This window comes from Jaculus jaculus, chromosome 16, assembly GCF_020740685.1.
Source record: "Jaculus jaculus isolate mJacJac1 chromosome 16, mJacJac1.mat.Y.cur, whole genome shotgun sequence".
NCBI classification, from domain to species: domain Eukaryota; kingdom Metazoa; phylum Chordata; class Mammalia; order Rodentia; family Dipodidae; genus Jaculus; species Jaculus jaculus.
The window spans coordinates 60,443,299-60,460,459 of NC_059117.1; the positions used below are offsets into that span (position 1 = coordinate 60,443,299).

Consider the following 17,161-nt stretch of genomic DNA (forward strand, 5'->3'; position numbering starts at 1 on the left):
CACTTGGGAGGCAGAGGTAGGAGGATCACTGTGAATTCAAGGTCACTCTGAGACTACACAGCGAATTCCCAGATCAGCCTGGGCTAGAGTGAGAACCTACCCCGAAAAAACAAAACAAAAATAACAAATTGAGCTCATCTGTTATTTTAAGGCAAAGCTTCGTGTGAAAGATGCTGACCCCAAAACAAAATTTGTACTTAATCTTGTATCAGTTTAGGCATTATGTAGATATATAATTCACAAATGACAAGTAAGATCGCTTCTCAAAGTTTGGGCTTAGATAAATTATAATATAAATGGGAAAATATGACAATCTTGCTCTTCTAACTACTGTGAATTTTCATAACTGCTGTTTTGGGCAATTAATCTGAGCTTTGAAATGGAAAACAATCCCCTGAAATGACTCCAGATAGAATCACAGCCTCCAAATATATTTAGAGGAATAGAACGTCAGTAGTACCTGTAAAAGTTTTGGCAGATGTATTTATCTCCATAGTTAACTAATCTGTACCTAAAAGTGAAAACAGCAACTTTTATGCAAATCATGCAATTGCTTCTTATAAGCCCAGTGTGTCAGTTTAGGGTCTATCATGGTGTTTTATGTTGGGCATGGAATGGTCAGCATGATCCAAGGCTCCACCTTCACTCATTACACTTTTAGGGAAATCATCCTTTAGAGCCTCTGTGTTCAAATGTTAGCAAATGTACCCACAGGGCTGTGAGGATTTGTAACTATAAATAATGTCATCTGGGCTGGACAGATTGCTCAGTAGTTAAAGGCACTCACTTATAAAGCCTGATGGCATAGGTTGATTTCCCCAGTACCCAGGAAAAGCCAGGTACACAAAGTTGTGCTTGTGTTCCGAGTTTGTTTACAATGTCTTTGTAAGAGGCCCTGGTGCACCCTTGTGCAGCTCTTTCTCCCTCCTCTCCTGCCCCCTCCCACCTCCCCTCCCCCCCACTCTCTTCTCTCTCTCTCTCTCACAAATCTCTCATAATTGATTTTGAGTTGGCAGGTACAACCATGGTATTTTTCATCCTTTTTCTTTTTTCTGTTGTTGTGTTTGCTCACTATGTAGTCATGGGCTGGCCTTGAACTCAGTCCTGCTACCTCTGCCTCCCAGGGGCTGAGATTAAAAGTATGCACCACCATGCTCAGCATCATTCTAATTTTTTTTTGATGGGGAAGATGGGAAGTTTTTTTTCTTTGGTATGTGTGTTTGGAAGTTTGATTATAATATGGCAAGGAGAGGTTCTTTCCAGGTTTTGTCGGGCTGGGGTTCTAAAGGCTTCCTGTATCTGTATTGGCACCTCTTTCCCAATTTGGGGGAAATTTTCTTCTATGATTTTGTTGAAGACGCCTACTATACCTTTGGAGTGGAATTCTTCTCCTTCTACTATGCTCTGAATTCTTATATTTGATCTTTTCAGTGTCCTGAATATCTTGAAATTCCCACTCATACTTTTCTATAAGTTTGCCTTTCTCTTTGTTGGACTGTATTAGATCTGCCACCTGGTCTTCTAGCTTAGATATTCTGTCCTCTCCTTCATCCATTCTACTGGTGAGATTTTCTACAGAGTTTTTTATTTCATTAACTGTGTTCTTCATTGCTAGTAATTCTGACTGGTTTTTCTTTATTATTTCTATTTCCTTATTTATGTCTTGTATTGCCTTCTTTATTTCATGAAATTGGTGTCCTGCATCTTTTTTGATTCCTTTGATTTCCTCTTTAAGTTCCTCTTTGACTTCTTTGATTTGTTCTCTGACTTCTTTGAACATATTTACAATCATTCTTTTGAAATCTTTCTTAGGCATTTCTTCTAACTCGTTCTCACTGGAGGTCATTTCTGATGCATTAGTACTTTTAGGTGGATTTATATCATCTTGCTTTTTAGTGTTTCTTGTGTCATAATGTATATATTTTTGCATCTTGGATTAAGTTAATGCTTGGATTTTCTAGCTAGCTGGGTATTCTTAGCTGTATCAATTGATTTGATGTTATATATCTTCAGGGTAGGAGCTTAAGGTGTTAGGTGTGGCTCTTAAGACTCTCAGAGTATCTACAAAGGTGCTCCTAGGGGTTGAGTTTCCCTGCTATGGGAGTATTCAAGTAGACTGAGTGGAATAAAATACAGGTAGATTCTAAAAGTTAACTAAACACTGTATACATTCAATCAAAAACAGCCCCAAGTATGTATGCAAGAGTAGTTATTATAATGACCAGATCCTCTATCAACAAAGAGGTTAAGATTTCTGGTCTGTTGAGGGATCCAAGTCAGCTTGTGACCAAGTGAGACCCTTCCCTGGTGCAAACCCAGTTACCTTGGATGATTTTGGTCTCAGTCAAGTTGCTGCCTGGGTTGTCGGGCTGCTGTTCTGATTTCTGGAGCTGGGCACTGGCTTTTCCTGCGGGGCAAACCGAGCCTGGCAACTGTGGCCCTGCAGATCAGCACCCCCGCTGCTGGAACTGCTGTTGCGAAAGCTGCCTCTGCTGGGTCTGTCAGCAGCTGAAGCTGCTGCTGCTGCTGGGCCCACTGCTGCTGCTGCTTCTGTTGCTGCTGCTGCTATAGCTGCCATTTCTGGAGCCACTGCTGCTGCTGAAGCTGCTGCTGCTGGGTCCACTGCTGCTGCTGCCACTGAAGCTGCTGCTGCGGGATCTGCCACTGCTACTGCCGCTCCTGGGTCTGCTGCTGTTGGGGCCACTGTTACCAGTGCCGGAGGCACTGATGTTGCTGCTGGACTCTGCTCCTGCTTGGGTCCCGCTGTCGGCCCAAGTTGGTGTGGCCGGTTCTGGGACCCCCTGCTCTGCTCACTGGAGCTGGGCTCAGGCGGTGGGGGAGGGGAGGGAGCCGCAGCTGCTCTGGTTCTCTAGCTGCTCCAAGCGTTCTTCTACCTCGTGGTCTGCTCCTCCGTTGCTCACTGCCGCTCTCCCTTCACGTTTCCTGAGTTGCGGAGAGCGCAGTGTGAGGGGAAGCGCCCGCACCTGGCTTTTCTGTGGCTGGAGCCGAGTCTGGCGGCTTTCTGGTGCGCCGCCACTACTGCGGTTGGTGGAGCTGCCGGGCCGCTTTTGCCAGCCTGTGCGGGCTCTGGATGCTCTGGATTTCTCCTACTTCTCCGCTGCTGCTTCAGTTTCCTATACACCTCACTTTTTAGTAAAAGTGTGTATTTTGCTGAGTTTTTTTGGTCTTCTCCCCCCTCTGCAAACGAACTTCAGATGCTTGCGCCCCCTTGTGCATCTGGCTAACGTGGGACCTGGGGAACCGAGCCTCGAACCGGGGTCCTTAGGCTTCACAGGCAAGTGCTTAACCGCTAAGCCATCTCTCCAGCCCAAGTCTTCTTAAATAAACTCTTCTACTTCACACTGAGCAGAAAAATCTATTCCGTTTGAGGTAGGTTCTTGCTCTAGCCTAGGCTCTAGTTCAGGAACTCACTATGTAGTATCAGAGTGGCCCCAAACTCTTGGTGATCTTCCTACCTCTGTCTTCCAAGTGCTGGGATTAAAGGAATGTGCTACCACATCTGGTTAGGAGAATCTTTTTTTACTTTCAAGCCAAGGACCTAGTATTATCTGTGTTGAGGTCCTAAATAATCCAGGGATTACCTCAGGGCTGCTGCAGATGACACCATGGATCCACATCTCGGTCCTTCACTCTGGAGATATATAGAAAGAGTATGTAACACTGTGGGAAGTAGCTTCTCAGTGTGTTACTACTGTGTAACAGATGCCCGGATGCCCTTACTCAGATTCAAAGCTCAGCCACCCTTCTCATCTGCTCCTCTTGCACAGCAGCTTCTCAGAGTCAGAAGTTGGTTGGCAGAGTCATTGGTGTGGCATGAGCAGATGCCCTTCGTAGGGTACAGTTCCACTCTCTGCTTAGGAAACAGTGTTCTGGGGAAGGGTTTCCCACAAGGAGCACCTATCAACAGCAACAACCCCTCTAGCAGTCCCAACAGTTTCATCAGTGAAGTGGGAGGAAAGAAGGGAGGTGGATTGGAGAACACCCAGAGGATCAGTGTGACTTAAAGGGGCCTAGTGCCTTCCTGTGAACTTAGGAGGCACATGCCACTGTCCATTCATTTGGGAGGACAGAAAGAGACATAAAGAGAGAGAGAGGATGGCATGCTAGGACCTCTAGCCAGCACACATGAACTCCAGACTATGTACCACTTTGTACATCTAGTTTTATGTGGGTACTAGGGAATCAAACCTGGGTCCTTAGGCTTTGCAGGCAAGTTCCTTAAGTGCTCAGCCCTCATTCCAGCCCCTAGAGCCCTTTGTAAAGATTTAGTATTAGATGGAGGGCAAGCGATATGCAAAACTGAGCGGTCTTGATCATGTTGTGGTTCTACCCATAACTGACTCACCATTGTCTAGGCTCCAGTCTCTTGAATATTGCCAACACAGGAATATTTTTCTAAGAGACAAGTTCCTCCTCTGGCAGGCACCAGGATCCCATCCTTCTCCTTCTCCAGCATGAAAAGCCCTAGGAAAAGCCAATTCCTTGGAGTCACTTGTCTGATACTGGAAAGAAGGGCTACATGAGTTTCTCTTTAGAATATATGTACTCCTGCAAGGACAGATAACTGTTGATGCCATCATTTGTGTCTCTGCATCTACATGAATCCTATTTCAGTGAAAGACTATGGAGAGCATATTTTATGTTTGTTTTTTGTATTTTATTTTATCTATATATTATAAATAATTATATAATACATATATGTTAAAATGGTTACTGCAGTGGCATAAACTAATTCATCAATCTCCTAACATGTCATCCCTTTCCCTCCTGAAAGGCCATTTATATCTGCTCATTAAACAGAGATCCAGGATACAATGCACCATTATCCACTGTAGCCTGATAATGGACCATAGATGCTTCAGCCTAAAAATTTGCTACTTTGTATCCTCTGACCAGCTTCTTTCCATCCCCCACTTCCAACTGAGCCTAGTGGCCATTGTCAGTGTTATTCTGTATTTGACATTTGCCTTTGTTGGAGTCAGGTTCGAGTTGCTGGTAGAAATGACCCAACCAAGAGCAGCTTGTGGGAAAAAGAGGTTTATTTTGGCTTACAGGCTCGAGGGGAAGCTCCATGATTGCAGGGAAAATGAAGACATGAGCAGAGGGTGGACTTCACCCCCTGGCCAGCAACAGGAGAGTATGCCAAACACTGGCATAGGGAAACTGCCTATAACACCCATAAGCTCGCCCCCAACAATACACTGCCTCCAGAAGGAATTAATTCCCAAATTTCCATCAGCTGGGAACCTAGCATTCAGAACACCTAACTTTATGGAGGACACCTGAATCAAACCACCACAGCATTCCACTGAGCTTTTCCCTTTCTTTCTCTCTCTTTCTTTCTTTTTCCTTCTTCTACCCTTCATTATCTTCTTTTTTTTTCTTCTGTGGATTAAATCCAGGGCCTTCTACATATTATGCCAGCACTATGAGATACATTGGCAGCAAAATAAACTAGTATTTCTTATGTATCTTCTACATGCATGCTATGTATAAATACAGTATTGATTTGCCAGATGATTCAAAAAGACTCAAAAATTATTTTATGACACTGGAGGCTTTAAGAACAGTAGACATGTGTGAGACACACATGTATTCCCATTTCTGGGAATAGACAGTGCACCCCTGGCTCTTGCTGGCCAGCCAGTCTAGCCTTCTTGGTGAATTTCCAGACATGAAAAGACCCCAGGACAAGGGCTGGAGAGATGTCTCTTGGATAAAGTGCATACAATACACGTGTGAGTACCTGAGATCACAAGCTCAGGGCCCTTGTAAATGCTGAAAGCTGTGATAACCCAGCATGCCAATGCAGAGAAGGGAGTCAGAGAAAAAAGAGTTTTGTGGAATCTCTCAGACACCTATGCAACTTGACCAATGCGGGGGGGGGGGGGAAGGGGGGAACATTAACTAAAATAAGAGAACCTGCCTCAAATTAGGTGAAGGCAAGGACTGACACCTGAGATGTGTCCTCTGAGCTCCACATGTATGTCATGCCCCATACACACACACATGCATGCACACACACTAAAAGTAAATTAAAAGGTTCTATTATCTTAATAAAAAGGTAATAATGTTTCTGCAGAGATAGCTCAAGAAGAAAAGGACCTGAGTTAGGATGCCCATTACCCATGTAAAATACCAGGCATAGTTGGTGTACCAGTAATGCCATCATTGACAAGGAAAGAAAGGGAATTCCTGAGGGTCACTGGCTAGCTAGCAGTCAAATGCATGAGCCCTGGGTTCAGCAGGAGGCTACATCTTGAAGAATATGATGGAGACACCCAATGTTGACCTGTGGCATCTATTGGCATATGGATACATATATATGCATACTTGCAATCACAACTGTGCCTATATGCATTAAAAACATACTGGCAGGGCTGGAGAGTTAAGGCCCCTACCAGCAAAGGCAATGGACCCTGGTTTGATTCCTTAATACCCTTGTAGGTCAGATGCATAAGGTGGTTCATGTTTCTGGAGTCCATTTGCAGTGGCTGGAGGCCCTTTTGAGCCCATTCTTTCCTTCTATCTGCCTCTCTCTCTCTCAAATAAATAAATAAAATAAACATATAAAATTATACTTACAAACATACATGCACACTACACACACATATACCACAAAACCTATAAAAAGAAGAATGCCCCCTGAAAAATGACGCTTGACGTGACCCTCTGGCATACATATGCATGAACATACATCTGCACCCTCACAAATATAAATGCAAACCACATATGAGTTATACTTTTGAGTTGGAAGTGTGCCCAGTGGTATAGTATATGCTGCAGCACCCCTATAAGCATTAAAATTATTAATATTCTCAAACTTTAGGAAACTTGGATGTAGTTTGGGAGAGGACACAGAGTAAGCTATGATATAATTTTGTCAGCACCCCAGCAGGAGACATGGGTATCCTTGTTGGAATTCAAAAGAGAATTAAAATAGGAATTAGGGAGAGGCCTAATTTGTTTTTGTTTTTGTTTTTGGGGATAGGGTCTCACTCTAGCCCAGGCTGACCTGGAATTCACTATGGAGTCTCAGGGTGGGCTCAAACTCTGGGCGATCTTTCTACCTCTGCCTCCCCCTCCCGAGTGCTGGGATTAAAGGCATGTGCCACCATGCCCGGCAGCCTTAATTTTTAAAGAAATTAAAGTTACTTTACTTAGAAAAGTGGACCTTGCCAATGTGACTGAGATAAGGATATGAGTGGTCCAATGTCACCACCAGGGTTCCCATCATGATGGAGAGGAGGAAGGATGCAGTCATGGGGAAGTGACTACACTGTAGGTGGAGGAAGGGACTCCTGCCAAGGAATTCAGGGAGCCTCTGTAAGGAAAGACATGGGCAAAAAAGCAGGTGCTCCCCTTGTGACTCTGGGAGGACGCAGCCCTGCTGGAGCCTTGACTTCACCATAGGCAGGTTTGACCTTCTGGCCTCCAGCAGTGTAAGATAATAAACTTGGGTTGTTTGAAGCCACTAAGCTTGTGGTAATTTATAACTCTATCTTGTGTCTTAAGTTTTTACTTCATTTTTTGTGGGGGGGGGGAGGGAGAATTGGCACTCCAAAGCCACTGCAATTCAACTCCAGATGTGTGTGTCACCGCATGTGTGGCCTTGTGCATTTGACTTATGTGGGTCCTGGGGAGTTGAACCTGGGTCCTGAGGCTTCACAGGCAAGAGCCTTAACCACTAAGCCATCTCTCCAGCTCCTTGTGTCTTAAGCTTTGCTTTTCTCTCCTAAATCATTCTAGTTTCTCTCACATACACATTGACCCCCACACTGATGAATTTATATCACTGTTAATATGATAATAGTGTTTGTGTGGTGGTTTAAATGAAATGTCCCTGATAGGCTTGTGTGTTTGGAATACTTGGTCCCCAACTGGTAGCAATTTGGAATGACTGTGGGGCCTTTGGGAGGTGGAGACTTGCTGGAGGAGGTGTGTTGCTGGGGACTGGCTTTGGAATTTTATAGTCCAGTTCTGCTTGCCAGAGCTAGCTCATTCTGACTACTTCCTGCTGATGTGGGGATGTGACTCAGGTTTCATGCTCAGTCCTGTCATGCTTTTTGCCATCATGATGAAACTTCCCCTCCAAACTGTAAGCTGAAATAAACCTTTCCTCAACATAAAAATAAAAACAAAAGAAATTATACAGTGATGCTGAGGTAATTATCAGTGATTACCACCTCTGTGACTGAAGGCAAAAAGCGGTGAGAGTGTTCACAGGACCTCAGAGAGAGATGGAGCTAAGAGAGGAGGAAACTTCTTTGCCAGAGAAATAGTTAGGAAATACAAGAGAGAGAGAGGGAGAGAGAGAGAGAGAGAGAGAGAGAGAGAGAGAGAGAGAGAGAGAGAGAGAGAGAGAGAGAGGGAGGGAGAGAGAGAAGAAATAGTCAGGAAAATTTGGACAATTCCAGAGCTAAGTGGCCATAACAAACCTGATACTCACTAGAACATGGGCTGGATAGAATTGCAAAGTCAGGGATGGAGAGCTGGCTTAGCAGTTAAGGTGCTTGTTTGCAAAGCCTAAGAACCCCAGATGGATTCCCCAGTACCCATGTAAGCCAGATACACAAGGTGGTACATGAGTCTAGAGTTCATTTGCAGTGGCCCTGAACTGACCATTCTCTCCCTATATCTCTCCTTCTCTCTGAAACAAATAAATAAATGTTTAAAACCTTAAAAAATGAATTGCAAAGTCAATTTTCTGATCACAAGGCAATGAGTAGTGTGGAAAGTTCTGAATTGGGAATAAGGATTACCAGTTTCACTTCCTGTTTGCTATTTTCTACACAAGGCACCTGACACATCTCAGGTACCAGTCCAGCAGGGGAGCTCCTCCCCTTATTTTCAGCAGTGAGCCTGGAATCCCAGACAAAAATTTCAGGCTCCAAGATTGGCAGGAAGTAGGGCCTCTCCATCTCCAAGCCCAGGACACCTGGACATCCTGGTAAGACTTAGGCTTCATAGCCCTGTGACCTTTGGCCAGTTGCCTAGGAAACTCCTTATATGGGATCAACCAGCAGCCTTCATACAGCCCATTCCCCTGTGACCTGTACTTCTTCTCGCCACAACATAGATCACCTGACTCTCTCCCTACCTGCTGGAATGAACATCCCTAGGCATCAGCAAGCAACCTTTGATCTCACCAATCCCCTTAAGACCCTCTTCCTGCTCTCTCTCTCAACTGCTTATAAAAACTCAGTCCCTTGATAGATAAATGAGCTGTTCTCTGAAGCTTCTTCTGGGTGTTTCTTCCCGTCACACTCACAGCTGCTCAAGACCCTGCTCCACAGTTACCTGGACGCCTCTGGGGAGCTGGAGATCCACAGCCTCCTGAGGAACCAGGGACCCTCTGAGATGCACTGAGGGTAAGTGAATGCTCCCCGAGATGGATAATTGTCTAGGGGGACATCAGCCCCCTGTGGCCTTGCCTCCACATTTGGAGGGCTGGCACGTTTCTCTCTTTCCCCCTTTACTTTATGTACCTGATGTTTCCCAGGGTTGATGTCCACCCTCTTCTCATGTCATATAGAACGTGTAGAAGGTAGTTACAAAGATGAACCACAGTTATATAGATTGAGGACTAGAACTGCCTAATTTTCAGTTTGTTTGCTTGTTTTTGGTTTTCAAGGTAAGGTCTTGCTAGAACCCAAGCTAACCTGGAATTTACTATGTAGTCTCAGGCTGGCCTAAACTCATGACTATCCCCTACCTCAGCCTCCCAAGTGCTGGGATTAAAGGTGTGCACCATCACACCTGGCAGTTTTTCTGATTAGTTAAGAGCATTGTTGGGCATACATCAAGCAAATCTTTTTTTCCTCATTCTTTTGTCAATGTAACATAAGATGTCCTATTTATATCACTATGCAAGTATTACTTTGACATTTTAGAATTATGTCATGACATATTAGGGGAGTAAGCATGACTGAGGTTTTATCTCCTCTTTTAGGTAAGGGATAACTGTGTTCATTGATGCATGTGGTAGTTTGAATAGATGGCCCCCAATATATTCAGTTTTTTATTGTTTGTAGTTTGCATCTACAGCCACCTGGCTGGAGGCAGTGTCACTGGGTGGATCTTAAGGTGTGGTGGTGGGTTTCAGCTTTCAATCTAAAGATAGGCAAAATGTGCCTAACTGGAGTTCCTGAAGTGTGCTGTGCTATGTGGCTTTTGACTTTTAGGCTTGTGTTTCTCTCTCTCTGCTTGGTCCTGTGAAAGCAGGCCAGCTTCTTCTGCCATTATAGAACTTCCCCTGGATCTGTAAGCTTCAATAAATCCCTTCCTCCATAACTATGCCTGGTCTGGAAGTTTATCTCAGCGAGCCTGAGTAATACAGAAATTGGTACTGAGAAGTGGACTGAGATGAACCTGACCATGTGGATGTTGTTCTTTTGGAAGCTTTGTTTTGGAGAAATAGGCATGGACTTGGTGATTGCAAATGAAGATGCCTTCTGGAGTGGTAAGCCAAGTTTTATGGATTATTAAGATGAGAGTTTGAGAATTCTAAGTGTAGACAATATTGAACTTTGAGGCTTGGCTTATGAGCTTTATAAGGGGAAGGAAAGACTGCAGAGGACTTTGTTAGAACTGGGCTACTGGCATAAGGGCTGGCTGCGTCCTGCTGCCCAAGCCCAGAGAATTTGATCAAGGTTAAATTTGTAATGGACTGATGCAGTTGGCTAGAGATATTGGACTGAGAGATTTAAGATTTTTAAGCTGGAAAACTTTAAGCAAATTAAATTTGTTGATTTTAGGTTACTAAAACTGCTATTGTCAACATATTAGCAATCTTAAGGAAGATGGTCCAATTGCTTTACATTAAAACAATGAAAACTATGCCTGAGGAAAGACTATCATAGCAATGCAAACTCTTTTGGAAAGAGTTGACTGAAGAAGGAACCTGCTTTTCAAGGTTAGAATTTATTTTGTCCCTGAATTAACAATATGGCTGTACCTGTTATTTGATAAAAATGCCAAAAATACTCATTGGAGAAAAGATAGCCTCTTCAGCAAGTGGTGTTGGGAAAACTCGATATATATCTGTAGAAGGATGAAAATAGATTCTTCTCTCTTGCCATGCACAAGAATTAAGTCCAAATGGATTAAAGGCCTTAACATCAGACCTGAAACTCTGAAACTGCTAGAGGAAAAAGTAGGGGAAACCCTTCAACATATTGGTCTTGGCAAAGACTTTCTGAATACAACCCTAATTGCTCAGGCAATAAAACCACAGATTAATCACTGGGACCTCATGAAATTACAAGGATTTTGCACCGCAAAGGACACAGTGAAAAAAGAAAGAGGCAACCTACAGAATGGGAAAAAATCTTCACCAGCTATATATCTAATAGAGGATTAATATCTAGGATATACAAAGAACTCAAAAAGTTAAATAATAAGGAATCAAACAAGCCAATAAAAAAAAAAGGGCTATGGAGCTAAACAGAGAATTCTCAAAGGAAGAAATACAAATGGCATATAAGCATCTAAAAAAATGTTCTACGTCACTAGTCATCAGGGAAATGCAGATTAAAACTACATTGAGATTCCATCTCACTCCTGTCAGATTGGATACCATCATGAAAACAAATGATCATAAATGTTGGCGGGGATGTGGAAAAAGAGGACCCCTTCTGCACTGCTGGTGGGAATGCAATCTGGTCCAGCCATTTTGGAAATCATTGTGGAGGTTCCTAAAACAGCTAAAGATTGATCTACCATATGACCCAGCTATAGCTCCTAGGCATATATCCTAAGGACTCACTCATTTCTTTAGAAGTACATGCTCAACCATGTTTATTGCTGCTCAATTTATAATAGCTGGAAAATGGAACCAGCCTACATGTCCTCAACTGGTGAGTGGATAATGAAGATGTGGCACATTTATACAATGGAGTTCTACTTAGCCGTAAAGAAAAATGAAGTTATGAAATTTGCAGAAAAATGGATGGATCTGGAAAGGATTATACTAAGTGAGGTAACCCAGGCCTAGAAAGCCAAGCACCACATGTTCTCCCTCATATGTGGATCCTAGCTACAGATGATTGGGCTTCTGCGTGAGAAGGAAAATACTTAGTATGAGAGTCCAGTAAGTTAAAAAGAAGATATAAAGGGAAGAGAAAGGAAGGGAGGAGGGTACTTAATAGGTTGTTATTGTATATATGTAAGTACAATGATTGAGATGGGGAGGTAATATGGTGGAAAATTGAATTTCAAAGGGGAAAGTGCGGCGGGGGGTGGAGGGAGGGTATTACCATGGGATATTTTTTATAATCATGGAAAATGTTAATGAAAATTGTGAAAACAAAAACAAACAAATGAAAAAAAAAAAAGAATATGGCTGTGTCCTGTACACCTGGTATTGGATTCAGAAGCATGGAAGATGTGAGGAGTGGTCATGAACTGCATACAGTTCCAGGAGCTACTGCTGTGATATGGCATGAGGCAGGGCATGATGCCCTGATAGGCTGAAAGAGCCTTTTTACGATGGACCGTGGTTTGCATGAAGACCTCAAGATGTTTTGGATATACCAGAAATATGCATGCGCTACCATAGAGCCATATACAGATTCTTGCAGATGGACACTGGGAAGTACAGCTTTTGTAAGCTGTAGAAATGAATTTTTTTCAGTTCTCAGCAAATGGAGGAAAACTGAGGCCTTAAACAATGGCAGGGGAATGTAATGATTTGTAAGCTTTGAAAGCATGCCCTCAACTGTACAGTAAACAACGAATGACAGGACCCTCTTGTCGCTAATGACAGCAAGGGTCCACAAGGCAGAATAGCGATTCTCAGCACCACCATGGAGGCCCACAATCAGCAGAGAAAGATGAGCTTGGCCTGCTGGGCAGAACTTTGTTTTGTGTAAACTGACCTCTGGGACCAAAGCTGACAGATGACCACCACCTGCCATCACCCACCTGGGAACAGTCCCAAGCTGGAGTTAACGACGTAGCAAACTGAATGGTTTGCTGGTAAAGACTTTGATCAGCTACCATAAAGCCACAATTTTATGGACTCCTTTGGCACAGAATCTCGTACATGCCACTCCTTACACTGAGAAAGTGTGTTGTTTCCTTTTACAGTCTGTTCCAGACATTTTAAATGTTGAAGAATTTTCACAAGTTGCTTCTTTTTAAGCTTTTTTCCTACAGATTCTTTCCTTCCAAGGTTTAACCCCATTGGAAAGATGGTTTTCTTTCACTTAAGTGTAGGGAAAAAGAGATTAAACTTCAATTATTTCTATCTTTTTGCTGTTGTTGTTGTTAGAGGTAGGATCTCGCTCTAGCCCAGACTGACCAGGAATTTACTATGTAGTCTCAGACTTGCCTCAAACTCACAGTGATCCTCCTGACTCTGCTTCCTAAGTGCTGAGACTAATGGCATGCACCACCACGCCCAGCTTAGACTTTAATTAATTTATTTTATTTATTCTTTATTTATTTGAGACAGAGAGAATGAGAGAGGCAGGTAGAGAGAGAGAATGGGCCCATCAGGGTCTCCAGCCACTGCAAACGAACTCCAGATGCATCCGCTGCTTTGAGGATCTGGCTTAAGTGTGTACTTGGGAATCAAATCTGGGTCCTTAGGCTTTACAGGCAAGTGCTTTAACCACTAAGCCATCTTTCCAGCCCTGGACTTCAATTATTAAAATGTAGTCCCTTGAAAAAATTAACTCTACTATGTACCATACATAACACCAAACTTACCACATTTGTGTTTTAACTTCAATCTAATGCTTTCTCTTTTGGCTATTTCTATGGTTTGGAAAGTGACATGGAGAGACTTACTGAGAAGAAGAATGGATCAAGAACAGGGTAAAAGAAGGGTGGTGGGAGGGCACTGTGATCATTATACACTGTATGTTTGTATGAAAAGTTCCATAAACTCCCATCATGATCATGCCAGTAAAAAGTATTTTTAAACTGATAAGACCAAATACTACACTTGCTCTTAGCTGAAAGGCCAAGAAGCAATTAAAAAGTATTTTTTTAAAAAAGAAAGTAAAAAGGAGCTATATAAATGGAATATTTGAACTTTGTGGTCATAGTTTTTTGTTTGTTTATTTTGGTTTTTTTTTGTTTTGTTTTGTTTTTCGAGGTAGGGTCTTGCTCTAGCTCAGGCTGACCTAGAAGTCACTATATAGTCTCAGGGTAGTATCCTACCTCTGATTCCTGAGTGCTGGGGTCAAAGACACAAGCCACCATGGACCTAGATTTTATTCCCCGGGACTCATGTAAGCCATATAATAAACAAGGTGGCACATGCATGTGTCTGGAGTTCATCTGAAGTGGCTGGAGGCCCTGGCACAACCATTTTCTCTCTGTCTCTCTCTCTCTCTCCCCCTCTTTCTCTCATGTAAATACATAAAACTATTTTAAAAATACATCAAGCCAGGCATGGTAGTGCATGCCTTAATCCCAGCACTCAGGAGGCATAGGTAGGAAGATCACCATGAGTTCAAGGCCACCCTGAGACTACATAGTGAATTCCAGGTCAGCCTGAGCTACAGTGAAACCCTACCTTGAAAAACAAAAAAACAAACAAACAAACAAAATACAGCATCAGATTTTAAAGTGAATCTATCATCAACGAAGAGTAGTTTATATATTGATATTTTATTGTAACAATTTGCAAAATAGTGTAATAGATAAATGGCTTTTTCACAAACCTTTATAAACATACTTTCATCTAGACTAATTCCTATTCATTTTGTTGAAAACTTTATTTGCATGTGTATGCACACTAATTCATGTGTGCCAGGGCCTCTTGCCAGTGAAAACGAACATCAGACACTTGTACCACTTTTTGTGATCAGCTTACATAGGTGGCTTGGGAATTACCTGGGCCAGCAGGATTTGCAAGCAGGTGCCTTTAATTGCTGAGGCACCTTTCCAGCCCCCCTATTCACTTCTTATATGTTAGTTTTTTGCTTTTCATTTCCCTACTTCCCTACTCCAAGATATAGTCAGATTCTTCATTCAAAACGTACTCTTTAGAGATCTGGCCTTTCTTCTTCTTCTTCTTCTTCTTTTTTGTTTTGTTTTGTTTTTTTTTTTTTGTTTTTTTGAGGTAGGGTTTCATTCTAGCCCAAGCTGACCTGGAATTCACTATGTAGTCTCAGGGTGGCCTTGAACTCACAACAATCTTCCTACCTCTGCCTCCAGAGTGCTGGAATTAAAGGCACGCACCACCAAGCCTGGCTTTCTTTTTTTCTCTTTTGAGACTGAGTCTTGCTGTATATTCTAGACAGGCCTTCAATTTATCTTCCTATCTCTGACTCCTGAATGCTAGGATTACAGCCTTTTGCACCACTCCGGGAGGTGGTGGATTCATTTTCAAACTTGAAGTCATACTTTGGATCTTTTTTCAAAACTATGACCACAAAGTTTACTTCAGTTATTCCAAAAAGCCTCTGAACTTTTGCTTAGTAGCACTCACTGTAAAGAACTGTCTATTTGTAAAATTATTTGCCCTGAGACATTGTATGCATTTCTTTGTGGTGTTACCAAATGGAACCCTGGACTTTGTGCATGCAAGGCAAGTATTCTGCCACTGGGTGACACCCTAGCCCTCTAAATTATTTCAAGGTTACAGTAGAGAGTTTGGCACAAATACGACTGTAGAAGTCAAGTAATCAAATTTGTCGGGTTCGTTTGTACAGTAGGTGGGCAATGATGATGGACCTAAGGGCTCTAGTGAGCAGAGCTTCACGGACTGCATCCCAGGTATCTCCGCAAAGGTCTTGATCGTCTGGTTCTTGCCTAGTTACAAACAGGTCAGGCAACAGAAAACAACAGACATTTTCAGTGGTGCCGCTAGATCCTGATTTCTCTTAAAAGAAACACTTATTGCATAAAAATCTCTATAACATTTACTTCAGCTGCGCCGCGTCCAGGAGCGGAGGGGGAACGTCCTAGCGTGCTGAGGGCCCCGGTGCCCACGGAGCCCGGGCAGAGCAGCGCAGGGTCCCGGGCAGCAGCGGCCCGCACGGACGTCGAGGACGTTGCCCCCAGCTCCCGCTCACGGCCCCCACATCGGGCACGTCCAGAGGGACTCGGAGACCGACTGGGGCGGGGGGCGCTCTGCAATGCTGTCATGACCCCCAAGACCGCCGACGTGACGCAGAGCACCGCGAGCGCGGCCCGGGGTCCTCTTTCGCATGGATGGGAACGAGCCGCCACTCGGGACCGCGACCTGTACTCCGCACACCGTGGGGACGAGACCACCTCCCGGCTGGACCCGAGGCTCCACCCTTCCCTTGCGGTGAGCCGGCGGATCAGCCCGAGCGCTCCCGGGAGACCGCCGCCGCCCGGGCTGCCGGCTGCCGGGGGAGGATGGGGGCGCGGGGCACCTCCCAGGCGGGCGGGGAGCGCCTGCGCCCGAACCCGCGGGAGCTGCTGCGGCCGCCAGGCGATCCCAGCGCAGCAAATCCTCCAGGATGTCAGGAGTTAGCGCTTCCTACCCAGAGCGGGACGGAGGGCGTCAGGATCCAGTGACTTCTCCTGGGAAGTCTCGGGAATTGGGAACAATGACAACCAGTAGCTCGGATCCCTTTCTTTTCTTTTTTCTTTTTTGGTTTTTCGAGTAGGGTCACACTTTAGCTCACTCAGGCTGACCTGAAATTCTCTATGTAGTCTTAGGGTGGCCTCGAACTCACGGTGATCCTCCTACCTCTGACCCCTCCCCCTGGGTGCTGGGATTAAAGGCGTGTGCCACCACGCCCGGCTTCGGATCCCTTTCTTTTTAAAAAATTTTTTTGTGTGTTTATTTTTATTTATTTGAGAGCGACAGAGAGAGAAAGAGGCAAATAGAGAGAAATAGAGAGAATGGGCGCGCCAGGACTTCCAGCCACTGCAAACGAACTCCAGACACGTGCGCCCCCTTGTACATCTGGCTAACGTGGGTCCTGGGGAATCGAGCCTCGAAACGGTGGATCCCCTTCTTAACGGTGGCACCTCTCCCTCTGATGAGTGAGCTCTTGGGAGCACTGGGCGTGGTCTGCGAACGGGCAGCCACTGTGTCCCTCGGACTGCAGATGACCTCCTGAGCACCTGACAAAAAGGATGCCGGTGACGCTGTCAACCAGAGCAGCCTGCCGTCCCCCAGTCTTTTCCAGACCTTGGAACCCTGGAA

The 17,161-nt window shown here is 44.2% G+C and overlaps 2 pseudogenes; one reads left to right on the top strand and one right to left on the bottom strand.

Moving 5' to 3' along the window:
* Positions 1-13,848: 13,848 nt before the first annotated feature.
* On the bottom strand, positions 13,849-14,002 carry LOC123455474 (annotated as a pseudogene).
* A 2,121-nt stretch (positions 14,003-16,123) lies between these two features.
* LOC123455293 lies at positions 16,124-16,577 on the top strand (annotated as a pseudogene).
* The last annotated feature ends 584 nt before the right edge of the window (positions 16,578-17,161 follow it).